We start from the raw sequence: 14,122 nt of genomic DNA, 5'->3' as shown, positions 1-14,122 counted from the left end.
TCAACTGTCCAGACTAGCCCCTCACCCTCCTGGGTTTCTGACAAGCGGGATTGGATAAGTCCCGACCAATAGGTGACCATCCATTAGATCCATCTCTAGCCTGTTACCAAGTCTGTAAAAAGGGCAAAGAAATACGTGTGTTTTAAATGGTGTTGTTTGGTGTTTACCGGCACTGGTCTCCCAGGAACCCTGGATAAGTACTACACCTGTAACTGAATACAGTACCCTGTGGCACCTGATGCCTCAGGGGCACCACAACTCCACCCCCGTAATGCTTCCTAAGGCTGAAGTTCTTCCTGTATGCTTTTATGATCCCATGCTGTTAGGGGTGCTTCCTCTCAGTCTGGATCCCTTGTGGTTCAGGGATGTGTTTCTTCTGTGGTCATAATGGTCATTTTATTGGTGAATGTCCATCATGTCCTAAACAAAGAAAGTTGTCGGAAAACGTCTGACCCCAGGTTGTGTGGAGGATCACAATCTGGGTGTATATATTTTCTCCGCATGTGCTTCTCAGTTTATTTTACCTGCTGAGGTTGTCATAGGTACCAAAACTGAGATCATATCTGTCCTTTTGGATAGTAAAGCAGGAGCCAATATGGTGGATCTTGGTTTGCACAGATTCATGGCCTCTCCTGCAATGCGCTGACTAAATCTATCCAAATATTCACCATTGACTTGGTGCCTCTTGGTGCCAGACAAGGTAATCTCTTATATACTGGTTTTTAAAGCAGATAGAGGCATTTCAAGTTAGAGTCCCAGGATATAAGCGATTACCTCATAAGGGTTACCGGGTTCACATAGATTGGCCAATACATAAGCTAAATATGTCTTTTTTTTTTTTCAAATATTCCTACAGGAGTAATGCAATGCCAGAGTTCCCTTATTGAATGTTAGCATTTTAGAGTGCAGCTGTATGTTTTTTTTTAGTTATAATGTGTCTTCAGCTAGCACCTGTTCACACCTGTTGGATGTGGAGGTCAGTCTTTTTGATATACTTAGGCTGCTTTCACACTACGTCTTTTTAACATGCGTCCTGAACGTTTTTTTGCTGCAAAAGCGGATCCTGCTTTTACAGCAAAAAATGCATGCAAACGCATGTGTTACTTTGCAGGATCCTGTCACTGGATGTCTAGGGGCGGGCATTGGAGTCATGTGATCGGGAGTGAGGGGAACTAAACGTGCCAGACTGGGAGCCGGCATCTGACAGCTGCGAGGCTCGTAACCAAGGTAAACATCGGGTATACTTGCTTGGATACCCGATATTTATCTTGGTTACGAGCGTCTGCAGCTGCTAGGAGCCGGGCTGCCTGCACACGTTACCAACATAAACATCGGGTAACTAAGGAAAGGACCTGAGGAAGGGGGAGGTTGTACCCCCGAAATGCGTAGTGGCATGTAAATAATTAATAAATCTACATCCCAAATAACCTCATCACTACCTTTCTGAGCAGCGCAGCGAAACCGTGCATTTTTTCTTTTTTTTCCCTGCATCATTATCTCCCTATGGGAGCTCACGGGGCTGCTGCAGCCAGAACCAGGATCGTACTATCCATTTGAATCTAACACCAGGGGCTGGGGAATCACCGCATCTGTGATCACGATACCGTCCGACCCGGAGGAGGAGCTGCTATCAGACGCCAGTCCGGCGGCTGCACACTGCACGTAGAAACCCCGATCGTGTGAGCAGAGTCCTGCGGAGTCAGGAGGACAGGATCCCTGCTGACAAGGAGCGGTGAACTTGCGATCCCCCTTCAATACCACTAACAGTGTTGTACCTGACGTACAACACTATCAGGTGAGTGTGCACCTCACATTGTACATACCTCGGTACATTAAGATCCCACACAGGAGCGCCCTCTCTCTCTTTATTCATTTCTGCCCAGACACATAGGTTTTTAACACAGATAGAGGCATTTCAAGTTAGGGTCCTGGTATACAAGAGAATACCTTGTCGGGTTTGCCAGGATCACATGTATTAGCCAATAAATAAGCTAAATATCTCTTTTTTTTTTTTTTCTTCTTCAAATATTCCTATAGCAGCAATGCAATGCCAGAGTTCCCTTATTCAATGTTAGCATTTTAGAGTGCAGCTGTATGTATTTTTGTGGTCCACAGAGATAGTTAGGTGGAATGAGTTCTGTAGAAATAATTGCCTGACTATCATCATCACTTCCATCTCCTCTATGACGGTACCCAGTTATTTGTCCAATTTTATGGATATATTCTCAGAAAAGGGGTGCCAGGTTCTGCCTCCCCACCGTGCATATGATTGTCCTGTAAACTTGCTCCCCGGGGTGAAATTTCCAAGATCAAGTTGTATAATATTTCTGGCCCGGAAAGGCAAGCTATGAAAAATTATGTCACAAAGAGTTTTCCTAAGGGAGATATCAGACCCTGCACTTCTCCCAGCAAGATTCTTTTTTTGTTAAGAAAAAAGATAAAGGTCTGGATCCCTGTTTATACTTTCGCGAGTTGAATCAAATTACCATCCATGGCCCTTATCCTCTCCGCTCATCCCTGATTTATTTATTCAGATTGTTGGTGCTAAGTAAAGATGAGCGATATTCGAAGCGAACCATTCACCAATTTCAAATTTGAGTTGTTTTGGGCGGTGTTCGAGTCGTTCGACGAACTCGAACGATTTGCTTGATGCTCGACCGTTCGAGTTACCGTTCGATAATGGTTTCGATCACCAAAAGTGTAGCTAGTTACTAGCTGGCTTTTCACTGTAATACTGTCAGTCACTGTTACTAATGATATTATCAAAAGTAAGCGTATAGTGTGCGGGGGGGACGGGATTTAGATCAGTGCTGCTGAGTGCTGAAAGAATAGCAATCGCCATTTTTTTTTTCCTAACCGCGCGTACAGTGGGGCGGGCCAGGCTTTCAGGCAATTACAGACACACACAGCAAAGTGGAATTTTGCCAGACAAGCAAGGGCATGTGTCATTGGCTGTGCATATCACATGTCCTTGCCCTATAAGACCCAGCCATTTTCCCCATCGCTGCCATTATCTCACTGCTGCGGGTGTGTGACAGTCACCGCTCCCGCTGCTGTGGGTGCTATACACTTAAAAAGTGCAATCTACACATCGGATTAGGGACTACTTGTAATTTCAGCCCTTTTCAGGGCTAGATTAGAGCAGTTCATAGCCATTTTTGCTAGGCAGGTCTGTGCCAGCGCTGTGCAAGGGTTTATCACAGCATCTCTCTAAATCAGCTCAGGGAATTCCTTGGGGCATAGTTTCATTGTCTGGGATAGTCAGTAACGTTCCTCTGCTGACAAGAAAGCTACACCACCTCTGCATTCTACACCACCTCTCCATTTCTGCTACGCAATTTTAAGTGCAAAAAGTGTAGGCAATTCCTTGGGACATAGTATCATTGTCTGGGATAGTCAGTGACGTTCCTCTGCTGACAGCAAAGCTACACCACCTCTGCATTCTACACCACCTCTCTATTTCTGCTACGCAATTTTAAGTGCAAAAAGTGCAGGCAATTCCTTGGGACATAGTATCATTGTCTGGAAGAGTTAGTGACGTTCCTCTGCTGACAAGAAAGCTATACCACCTCTCCATTCTACACCACCTCTCTATTTCTGCTACGCAATTTTAAGTGCAAAAAGTGCAGGCAATTCCTTGGGACATAGTATCATTGTCTGGAAGAGTTAGTGACGTTCCTCTGCTGACAAGAAAGCTATACCACCTCTGCATTCTACACCACCTCTCCATTTCTGTTACGCAATTTTAAGTGCAAAAAGCGCAGGCAATTCCTTGGGGCATAGTATCATTGTCTGGGATAGGCAGTGACGTTCCTCTGCTGACAAGAAAGCTACACCACCTCTGCATTCTACACCACCTCTCCATTTCTGCTATGCAATGTTAAGTGCAACAAACAGTGTCCGATTTGTTCACAAACAAAATGAGTGTCAAAAAGACAGATACTGGTGGAAAGGGGAACAGGCGTGTTGGAAAGGGAAAAAAAGTTTGTGTCCGTGGGGTAGGTGGTAAAGCAACAGTAACATCTGTTGAAGAAAAGCCATCTTCCAGCAAAAGTAAGATGTCTTCTACTTTCCGTGGACAATCTGATATGATCCCTTTGTTACAGACATGACCATTGCTACCAAAGGTAGATGAGGCACAAAAACAGCAGATGTTTGAATGGATCTCAAGTGCTCCATCAAGTGGCCTCTCCTCTACCTCTACTTCAACATTCCAAAGACTCCAGTCCTCTGAGTTGTCACCCCCAATCGTCCTGCAGAGTATGGGGTAACAGAGATGGTTGAGTCTGCAGAGCTGTTCAGTCACACTATAGCCTGGGAATCAGAGGTCTGCTCCAAAGCTACAGTGAGTCCAGACAAGGAAATGATCTGCAGTGATGGCCAGAAGCTTTGTGAGTCAGATTCAGGCCCAGATGAAGAAGTTTCTGAGCATAATGTAGACCCTCATTCCCAAACTGTAACTCCTCTTGGTGGAGACAATGAGGAACATGCTGATGATGATGCGACTCAGATACCTGATTGGTATGACAACTTAACTATTCGGTTAGGGCAGGAAGAGGTTGGCTCTGAGGACGAAGGGAGTGCAAACACATGATGAGGTTGTAGATCCCACTAACTGTCAACCCACAGTCAGGCACTCGATGAGGTCAGCAGAGGCGGTGGAGGAGGATGCGACTGACAACGAGGTTAGCTTGCGCATTCCTGAACACAGACGGAGTACTGGAAGCACGTCAACAACTGCATCCTCAGCCACAACTCTGCCTCTGAGCACAAGTTGGGGTGGCTCTGCAGGTCGCATGGGCTCTAAGCCATGGTTAGCCTGTTCCTTTTTTGACATCGCAAAGGATCTCCCAACTCATGTCATCTGTAAGATTTGTCACCAATCTCTAAGTAGAGGCCAAAACCTCACTAGTTTCACTACTTCGTCCATGAATCGTCACATGGAGATGAAGCATAAGTCGCAGTGGGAAGCTCACTGTGCTACAATACGGCCTAGCGGAGGGGGCCAACCACTGTCTTTCCCTTCAAGTGCATCCGCGCGCTCTTCATCCACTATGACTGTGGGGACAGCAGTCACACATGCTTTTCAACACAGACCTTCCACCTCTTTAACCGCAAAAGGCAGTGTGATTGGCAGGTCGTCAGTTGTTTTGGAAGTGGAAACAGCTGCTGGTGTTGAGCTCTCTCAGACATCGAGAGCATCACCTTTGGATGAAGGCAACATTATGTCTCCGCCTGCACTTTCCTCACAGACCAGCAGTTTTCCAGGGACACCCTACTCAACGCCATCTCAGCACAGCAGCCAGCCCTCGGTCCCTTAGATGTGGACAAGTAAAAGACCATTTCCTCCTAGCCATGACAAAGCTAAGAGGTTTACTTTCAGCATCTGCAAGCTGTTGGCTACAGAAATGCTGCCTTTCTGCCAGGTGGACACAGAGGATTTTCGAGACCTTATGTCCGTCGCAGTGCCCCAGTACCAGATGCCCAGTCGCCACTACTTCTCCAAGAAAGGCGTGCCTGTGCTACACCAGCATGTCGCACACAACATCACCGCTTTCTCAAGAAACTCTGCGTGTGACAGGGTGCATTTCACCACAGATACTTGGACCAGTAAGCATGGACAGGGGCATTACATGTCGCGGATTGGGCACTGGGTAACTATGGTGAGAGATGGAGAAGGGTCTGCTGTACAAGTCTTGCCGTCCCCACGAGTTGTGCATCAATCATCTGTATGTAGACGTTCCTCAACTACTTCTGCCTCTTCCACCTCATCTGGGTCCTCCACCTCCGCCCAAAGCCTGTCTGGTCAGGCCACCCGTGTTGTAACTGCGCACAAGGAATCCCGCACACCTCCTTACTATGCTGGCAGCAGAGCTCAACGGCATCAGGCGGTCTTTAAGTTGAAATGTCTGGGAAATGTGAGTCACACAGCTGCCCAGTTGTGGTCAGCTCTGGAGATCTAGTTTGTCAATGGATGTCTCCACTCAACCTGGAGCCAGGGAAGGCCGTGTGCGACAATGCTGCAAACCTGGGAGCGTGCCCTTCGCCTGGGCAAGGTGACACACGTGCTTTGTATGGCTCACGTGTTGAACCTTGTTGTCCAGCAATTTTTAACCCACTATCCCGGCCTAGATGGGCTTCTGCACAGGGCAGGTCACTATGTGCTCACTTCCGCCATTCACACGCTGCAGCTAAATGACTTGCATCACTCCAGAAGACTTTCGGCCTGCCGGTTCACCTGCCTAAAATGCGATGTGCCGACACACTGGAATTCGACACTCCACATGTTGCAGCGACTGTGGCAGCACCGCCGAGCCCTGGTGCAATACGTTGTGACGTATAGCCTGGACCAACGACATCCAGAGGTGGGGCAGATCAGGCTGCTGGAGTGGTCTCAGATCAAGGACCTATGCACCCTTCTGCACAGTTTCGACATGGCGACAAAGATGTTTAGCGCTGACAATGCCATTATCAGCATGACAATTCCAGTCATTTACATGCTGGAGCACACTCTAAACAGTATTCGGAGTCAGGTGGTGGGACAAGAGGAAGGGGAGGAAGCACAGGAGGATTCCTATGCGGAAGGGTTACCAAGATCTACAAGGTCCAGACGTTCAGCATCACCAAGGCGGCAGGCATAAGATGGTGGGGGAGAGGGATTAACAAGGGCGCATGGTAGCAGCCAAACTGTTGAGGAAGGTGCAGGAGCCCAGAAAGAAATGGAGGACGAACTGGCGATGGGCATGGAAGACTCAGCAGATGAGGGTGACCTTGATCACATTTCTGTTGTGAGAGGTTGGGGGGAGAGGGTAGAGGAAGGAAGCATGATTCTCACCTCGCCGCCACCAACACAGCAAGGACTTGGTCCAACTAGATGCGCAAGACACATGAGCGCCTTCTTGCTGCACTACCTACAACATGACCCTCGGATTGTCAGAATTAGAAGTAATGCTGACTACTGGGTTGCCACACTCTTAGATCCCCGGTACAAGTAAAAATTTGACGAAATAATTCCTGCCATACAAAAGGGACGCACATATGCAGGAGTATCAGCAGAAGCTGTTACGCAATCTTAGCTTGGCTTTTCCACTAAACACCAGTGGTACATAGAGTGAATCTCACAGTTCTAACTTGCCAACCATGGGACTGTCAGGTCATCATCACTCAAACTGTACCAGCATCACCGTATCTGGTGGTAACAGCAATTTTATGGAATCGTTTCATGAATTTTTTAGACCATCCTTTGCAAGGCCACAAGACACAAGAAGTCTGACATAGTCAACGCCTGGAGAGGATGATACAGGTGTATCTCCAAGTGAATATCGATGCCATGACTCTGCAACTGGAGCCTTGCTCAATTTGGGCTTCCAATCTGGAAAAATGGCCTGATCTCGCCACTTACGACTTGGAGATCTTGTCGTGTCCTCCAGTCAGCGTTCTCTCGGAACGTGTCTTCAGTGCTGCTGGGTGTGTGCTGACAGATAAGCGTACGTGTCTGTGCCACTGACATTGTGGACAGACTAACGTTCATCAAGATGAACAAATCATGGATACGCAAGGACTTTTCTACCCCGGTGTCATCTAGGGGAGAGTAAAGGCTTGTGTATTTTTGATTGTGCTTCATGCAAATCAACATGTAAGTTTGCAATTGTGAGACAATTGATGCCACTTAAGTGGTGTCTGTGGCCTTTTGGAAAACATGGAGACTCTTTTTGGAGTCCCCTTGCTGTGTTTTAGATGATCGTTCATCAAGATGAAGACGTCATGGATCCGCAAGGACTTTGCTACCCCTGTGTCATCCTGGGGAGAGTAAAGGCTTGTGTATTTTTGATTATGCTTCATGCAAATCAACATGTTAAGTTTGCAACTGTGGGACAATTGATGCCACTTAAGTGGTGTCTGTAGCCCAATTTTTGGAAAAAAGGAGACTCTTGGTGGAGTCCACTTGCTGTGTTTTAAATGATCCAAGATGAAGAAGTCATGGATCAGCAAGGACTTTTCTACCCCTGTCATCCTGGGAAGACGAAAGGATTGTGGATTTTGATCGTGCTTCATGCAAATCAACATGTTAAGTTTGCAACTGTTGGACAATTGATGCCACTTAAGTTGGTGTCTGTGGCCCAATTTTTGGAAAAAATGGAGACTCGGGTTGGAGTCCACTTGCTGTGTTTTACATGATTTTAGAAGGGCATGACATGCCTATATCTGTGTCTCCTCCTCCTTTTACTCGTCTATCTCTTTTCTTTTCGCATGAGTATATGTACTTGTCAATTTTCCATGTGTTTGTGGTGTATTGTGAGTTGTTTGTCACCTTTTGGACACCTTAGAAGGTGTTTTCTATGTGTTTGTATGTGTTTGTGTTTGCCTGCCATTGTTTTCAATGGGGTTCGAAGGTGTTCGTCGAACGTTCGATGAACGTTCGACGAACACACCCGCCATTTGACGAACCGAACTCGAACACTAGGAGGGTGGCTCATCACTAGTGCTAAGTGGTTCTCCAAGTTAGATCTCTGGGGGGCCTATAATCCGATTAGAATCAGAGAAGGGGATGAGTGGAAAACAGCCTTTAACACACCTGAAGGGCATTATGAAAACTTGGTCATGCCTTTTGGTTTGATAAATACCGCCACCATTTTCCAACATTTTCTCAATTACATTTTCCGTCACCTGGTGGGCAGATTTGTGGTAGAATATCTTGATATTTTGATTTATTCGTCCGACCTCAAAACACATCAGGTACATGTCAGGCAGGTGTTATAAATATTACGTGATAATAAACTGTATGCTAAACTGGAAGAGTGTGTATTCGCGGTACAGGAGGTACAATTTTTGGGCTTCTTGGTGTCATCTGCTGGATTTCGGATGGTGAGTGCAGCAGGTGACCTTGCTCCCCTTTCCTTAGTGCTAGAAACCACCATTATATTGTGTTCCTGGTGTACCTTGTTTGTTGCCGCTTTCATTGGGGGTTGCCTTATTCCTAGTGGAACCTTGGTAGTTAGTGTGTGAAAGGAACAACTTCATCAAGTTGGAATGAGATGGCGACCGCATTTGGGCTGGGGCTCAGAGAAAGAGAAGTGTGATGCATGTGATGAAAGTATTTCCATGTCTGTCAAGGGAAGCAGGTCCTAGAGCGAAATTACAAGCGTCACAAAAAATGTGCAACTTTTGAAATTTTATATGCCATGTCTGACGATTTTTTCAAACATTTAACGTAAAGAGGGAGACATTGCACTCAATCTACTAATCCATCATAAATTATATCACAAAAATGTCGTAAATTGCAACAGAAATGTCTATGACTGGAGTAAATTTCTTATGCCAGCACATGACTGCTTAAAAATATGCTAAATCAAATAAAAGTGGCGTATCTCTTCATGACATTAGTATATTTTGATCCAGGGGACCTTTCACCAAGTGGTTAATGTGCTAAATTATAGGTTGGATGTTGACCCCTTTTTATTAGACCAATGGAATAATAATGGAACTTTTTTCTCTTTAGGGCAGATCAGTTGATACGTTCTGGATTTTTTTTTCTTTTCTGCCAAACCAGGGGACCCTAACCTGTGGCTCAGGAGCCACATGTAGCTCACAGCTGTCTGCCAGCTAGGTGCAATTGCACCAGGTCTTGCAAACAGCTATGAAGAGTCAGTCTCCATATTGTGGCATTTTTTGAGTAACCCAACTCAGAAGTGCAGATCTGAATGGAAGTAGAAACCCCTGGATTGCCTCAGTGTGGTGATTTCTTTGGAAAAGCTTTGGTTGTCAATATACTTGTAATGAGGGCCCTGGGCATCACTATTGTGAATGGCAGGAGCTAAATGTGGTTGTGACCCTCTCTCAGAGCTGAGTGTGGCTCTCAGGGTACACTCACACGGGCGTGAAAAACGGACGAGTACAACGCGAGAAAATCTCGCATTGCACTCTGACCAATGTTAGTTGATAAGGGAGAGCAGTTGGTCAGCTTTTCTCGCATCCAGATTCTGGATGCGAGAAAAGTCGCAACATGCTGCGATTTACTGCGAGAGCCGTATCACTCGCACCCTTTCACTTGAATGGGTGTGAGTGATACGGCTCACGCAGAAAATCGCAGAAACTTCGGACTGCACTCTGATGTTATCCCAGTGCAGTACAATATACGCACAGGCTGACAATGGAGGAGATGGGGAGATTAACCCCTCCCTCTCCTCCGCAGCGCCCGCCCTCAGCTTCACAACTGTGACCCAATCGCAAGATCGGGTCACAGTCGCATAACACTTGGCTCATGCTCGCAGCAGAGGCCTGAGCCGGGGGTCATTAGCATATCGCATCCGATGCTCTCGCATCCGATGCCATATGTTTGTGTGAGTCCAGCCTCAAGGTCAGAAAGGCTGGGGACCACTGTTCTAAACTATGGGGAAACAAAATTGTAAATTGACCCTTCCTCTTTGTTCATATACCCCAATTGTACCTGATGTCTATACTAAGCATAGTAAGTACATATGTCCACATAACAGTCCTTTTGAATAGTTAGTATAGTAAGTAGGAAGAAGACTGCTACAAAATGTGATCAACTATGTAGTTAGGATAAAAAATCAGGAAAAGAGGAAAACTTGTCATGGGAACAGCATTGGTCTGGCCTGGCGGGACACTGGACAATGTTCCAGTGGGCACCAAGCAGAATATGCATGGGGCCTACCGATAACTGGTCCTCAGCAGTAAAAAATGGTCCTGACCTAAAGGCCAACTTTGGCTGACATTAGCGTACAGTGCATGGCAGTGATAGACCCCACTGCTGACACAGAGACATAAAAAAGCTAGACTGCAGTTTACCATAATGTATGTGAGGAAGCCAAAATTCGACTGGTAAAGCAGTTTTTGGACAGATGAGACCAAGGTAGAGCTTTTGGTAAGGCACATTATTCTACTGTTTACTGAAAATGGAATTATGTCTTCAAAAAAAGAACACAGGGCCTACAGTGAAATATGGTGAAGGTTCAAAGATTTTTGGGGGTTCTTTTGCTGCCTCTCGCACTGGGTGCCTTGACTGTGTGCAAGGCACCATAAAATCCGAAGATTATCAATAATTTTGGGTCACAATGTAGTGCACAGTGTCAGAAAGCTGGGTTTGCATCCTAGGTCATGGATCTTCCAGCAGGACAATGACCCCAAACAAACTTTAAGAAGCCCGAAGAAGAGGATGGAAAAAAAGCGCTGAAGAGTTGTGAAGTGACCATCACTGAGTCTGGATCTAAAACCCATTGAATACCTGTGGAAAGATCTTAAAATTGCTGTTGGGAGAAGGTGCCTTCAAATACAGTTAGGTCCAGAAATATTTGGACAGTGACACAATTTTCGCGAGTTGGGCTCTGCATGCCACCACATTGGATTTGAAATGAAACCTCTACAACAGAATTCAAGTGCAGATTGTAACGTTTAATTTGAAGGTTTGAACAAAAATAGAAATTGTAGGAATTGTACACATTTCTTTACAAACACTCCACATTTTAGGAGGTCAAAAGTAATTGGACAAATAAACCAAACCCAAACAAAATATTTTTATTTTCAATATTTTGTTGCGAATCCTTTGGAGGCAATCACTGCCTTAAGTCTGGAACCCATGGACATCACCAAACGCTGGGTTTCCTCCTTCTTAATGCTTTGCCAGGCCTTTATAGCCACAGCCTTCAGGTCTTGCTTGTTTGTGGGTCTTTCCGTCTTAAGTCTGGATTTGAGCAAGTGAAATGCATGCTCAATTGGGGTAACATCTGGTGATTGACTTGGCCATTGCAGAATGTTCCACTTTTTTGCACTCATGAACTCCTGGGTAGCTTTGGCTGTATGCTTGGGGTCATTGTCCATCTGTACTATGAAGCGCCGTCCGATCAACTTTGCGGCATTTGGCTGAATCTGGGCTGAAAGTATACTGTATCCCGGTACACTTCAGAATTCATCCGGCTACTCTTGTCTGCTGTTATGTCATCAATAAACACAAGTGACCCAGTGCCATTGAAAGCCATGCATGCCCATGCCATCACGTTGCCTCCACCATGTTTTACAGAGGATGTGCTGTGCCTTGGATCATGTGCCGTTCCCTTTCTTCTCCAAACTTTTTTCTTCCCATCATTCTGGTACAGGTTGATCTTTGTCTCATCTGTCCATAGAATACTTTTCCAGAACTGAGCTGGCTTCAGGAGGTGTTTTTCAGCAAATTTAACTCTGGCCTGTCTATTTTTGGAATTGATGAATGGTTTGCATCTAGATGTGAACCCTTTGTATTTAGTTTCATGGAGTCTTCTCTTTACTGTTGACTTAGAGACAGATACACCTACTTCACTGAGAGTGTTCTGGACTTCAGTTGATGTTGTGAACGGGTTCTTCTTCACCAAAGAAAGTATGCGGCGATCATCCACCACTGTTGTCATCCATTGACGCCCAGGCCTTTTTGAGTTCCCAAGCTCACCAGTCAATTCCTTTTTTCTCAGAATGTACCCGACTGTTGATTTTGCTACTCCAAGCATGTCTGCTATCTCTCTGATGGATTTTTTCTTTTTTTTCAGCCTCAGGATGTTCTGCTTCACCTCAATTGAGAGTTCCTTATACCGCATGTTATCTGGTCACAGCAACAGCTTCCAAATGCAAAACCACACACCTGTAATCAACCCCAGACCTTTTAATTACTTCATTCATTGATTACAGGTTAACGAGGGAGACGCCTTCAGAGTTAATTGCAGCCCTTAGAGTCCCTTGTCCAATTACTTTTGGTCCCTTGAAAAAGAGGAGGCTATGCATTACAGAGCTATAATTCCTAAACCCTTTCTCCGATTTGGATGTGAAAACTCTCATATTGCAGCTGGGAGTGTGCACTTTCAGCCCATATTATATATATAATTGTATTTCTGAACATGTTTTTGTAAACAGCTAAAATAACAAAACTTGTGTCACTGTCCAAATATTTCTGGCCATGACTGTATGAGAGATCTGGAACTGTTTTCAAAAGAAGAGTGGTTCTAATTTCCAGTTGAGAGGCGTAAGAAGCTTGTTGATAAATAAAGCAAGTGATAATTTCAGATATTTATTCCAAAGGATTTTCCACCAAATATTAAGTTGAGGGTGCCAATAATTTTGTCCGGCCCATTTTTGGAGTTTTGTTTGGAATTATGTCTAATTTTCCTTTTTTTTCCTCAGTTTTTCTGTTGTTCTAATACACACAAAGGAAATAAACATGTGTATAATAAAACATATGTCATTCCAATAATTTTCTGAAACAATTTCAAGGGTGCAAACACTTTTGAACTTGATTGTTAATATACCGGTAAACATATACACATACCTCTCAAATATTATATTAATAGAAGGACTGGGATTTCAGGCCAGGCCACTCATCTTCTTAAGCACAGCAATCTCTCTATGATGTCACAGTTAACAGATTAAATACCATATCATTATTTTGAGCTACACTAAGTAAAACAGCAGTTTGTGCTTTAGGAGCAAAGTTTCCAAAATTCATTAAAGTAGTGCTTTACATTAGTAATTCCCATTGGAATTGAAGGCACATTTCACAATCATGATTTAGTGACCCCATTTGAGATCTTGATTCAGGATCTACACCTCAGATTTATCTTTAGTAGCGATAATTATATAATTATACCTAGTCTAAGATCAGTCTCTGATCAAAACATGTCTGGTGTTTTTCACTGATTGAGACTGCTATTATTCATGTGAGGACTACAAACTTTTGTATCGCTTTTAAAGAAAAATTTATTAAAAAGTGGATTTTATCTGCATATCCTTCTTTGGAAGCTGAATCTTTTCTCCCTTTTCCTGCCTTCAAGACACTGAAACAGTAACGTGATAACATGCTTCCTGGACGCCGGAGATAAAGATGGCTGTACTTTGGGGTGAGCTGGACCACCATATATTTCCCTTAGCGATAATTATATACCATAGATATCTGACGGTCTAATATATTTAGGCACAGATGATGTTCTAAATAGTGATGCGTGGACCCAGACTTTAAAAGTCCGGATCCAAGCGGTTTCAAACTTACCCGAGTGCTAGACCCGGATCCAGGATTCAGGGTGTTGATCTGGCATCTCAAGAAATACAAAAAAATAAAGGAAAAATAAAGAAAATAAGATTGAAG

The sequence above is a fragment of the Anomaloglossus baeobatrachus genome, chromosome 2 (assembly GCF_048569485.1).
Source record: "Anomaloglossus baeobatrachus isolate aAnoBae1 chromosome 2, aAnoBae1.hap1, whole genome shotgun sequence".
NCBI classification, from domain to species: domain Eukaryota; kingdom Metazoa; phylum Chordata; class Amphibia; order Anura; family Aromobatidae; genus Anomaloglossus; species Anomaloglossus baeobatrachus.
Note: the sequence above shows the minus strand (reverse complement) of the source record.